Below are 2131 nucleotides of genomic sequence, written 5' to 3' on the forward strand. Positions count from 1 at the left end.
ATAAAAAAGCTGTGGGAGAAGGACGGGAAACAAGATGGCAGCATAGGTAGCAGCTGCACCCACTTCCTCCCACAACCACAGAAAAATTACAACAAAAATACAGAACAACCATCACTCAGAACCTCCTGAAATCTAGGTGAAGAGAAGCCATACATCCAGGGTACTGAAAAAGCATCTAGACTGGTAGGACTGGCGGAGACATGGGTGGATCAGGGCTGAATCCCAGAGATACAGCCGTGGGCACACATCCGGTGCCGTTGTTTAAACCCTGGAGGGACATCTTGGTGGTGGAGGGTTCCAGGAGGAGTGAGGGGGGCCTCTCTGCCCAGTGCTCTAGGTCAGGGAAGAGAAGTCCTCATAACTTCCTGCTGTGAAATCAAGCAAAGCCTGTTGCTGAGGGACTGAGGCTTCGGAAGTCCCAGGCAGCTCCTCTTGAAGGGCCCGCGCATAAACTCACTCAGACACACGCCCTCTGAGCTCCAGCGCCAAGAAGTAGCTTGAAAGGAATCTGGGACACTTGAGGAAGAACTAACCTGCCTGAAATCGGGGCGAGAGGTGGAGGGGCAGCTTTCTCCCAGACAGAAGACCTGGCAGAGGCCATTGCTCCTTTGGTGAGCCCTCCCCACACACAGTTGGCAGGCAGGTGCCATATTTGAATCACCAGCACCTGACTCACACCTTTGGCCTCACCCGGGTGATTCCTGGAGACCCCATCCCAAGCTCATCAAAAACTTTTCCAGAGGCTTTTCTGTGCAAGTGGCCTCTCGAGCCTCATGCTTAGGACTTTCCTAAAATCTCTCAAAAAAGCAGCAATGTGCCCCACATGGCTTGATAAGTGACCCCAGGGCTGGTAGTAGTGGCAGCCTGCATTGACTCATAGCTTGGCCTCTCCTGGACAACGCCAAGCTCAGCACAAGTAGCAACCAACTATGGTTTCCTGTGTAGCTCATGCTGGGTGGCCCTGGGAAAGGCACAGGCAGAGGCTAACTTTGCACCTCCTAGGAGGCCCCAGCGACAGTGCACCTGGTGGCCAGAACTCAACCACACTGGATTACAACCCTACCACATCCACGAATGACACACTCAAGAGGCACACTTGGTGAATACCAAAGCTCCATTGAAGTAAATCCTGCTCCATAGGGGTGTCTCTAACACAGCAGCTCTTTGGCTATAGTTGCAGCTGGTCCTCACAGCCAATTGGCCTGGGGGTCAATTCCCCTCATTGATGCCAACAGCAACCAAGGCTCAACTACAATAGTTCAGAGCACATGGCCTACACAGGGGAGCACCTAGAAGGTCCAGCTCAGCTGACTGGGGAGGCTGAGTCACTGGATCCTACAGGACACCTACTACACAAAGCCACTCTACAAATTCCAGGAGACATAGCAGCTCTACCTAATACATAGAAACAAGCACCTAGAAGCAGCCAAAATGTGGAGGCAAACATGTCACAAAGGAAAGAACAGAATAAATCTCCACAAAAGGAACTAAATGAAATAGAACCAAGCAAGCTACTAGATACAGAGTTTAGAATTTTGTTAATAAGGATGCTCAAGCATATTAGTAAGAGTATTACTAAAACAAGTGAGACCATCGATGACATAATAAAGTACCAATTTGAAATGAAGGCTACAGGAACTGAAATGAAGAATAATGTACAGGGAATCGACAGTAGAGTAGAGGATGCTGAGAATCAAATCAGAAATTTGGAACATGAGGAAACAAAAAACACCCAACCAGAAGAGCAAAAAGAAAAAAGAATCCAGAAATATGAAGATAGTATAAGGAGCCCCTGGGACAACTTCAAGAGGCCCAACATTTGCATTATTGGGGTGCCAGGAGGGGAAGAAAGCAAGAAATTGAAAACCTATTTGAAAATATAATTACAGAAAACTTCCCCTACCTGGGGAAAGAAATAGACTTACTAGTAGAGGAAGCAGGGAGAGTCCCAAACTAGAGGAATCCAAAGAGGCCCACAACAAAACACATCATAATTAAAATGACAAAGGTTAAAGACAAAGAGAGAATCTAAAAAGCAGCAAGAGAAAAGCAGATAGTTACCTACAAGGGAGCACCCATATGACTGTCAGCTGATTTCTCAACAGAAACTTTGCAGGCCAGAAGGGAATGG

Source organism: Miniopterus schreibersii (assembly GCF_964146895.1).
Source record: "Miniopterus schreibersii genome assembly, chromosome: X".
Classification (NCBI taxonomy): Eukaryota; Metazoa; Chordata; class Mammalia; order Chiroptera; family Miniopteridae; genus Miniopterus; species Miniopterus schreibersii.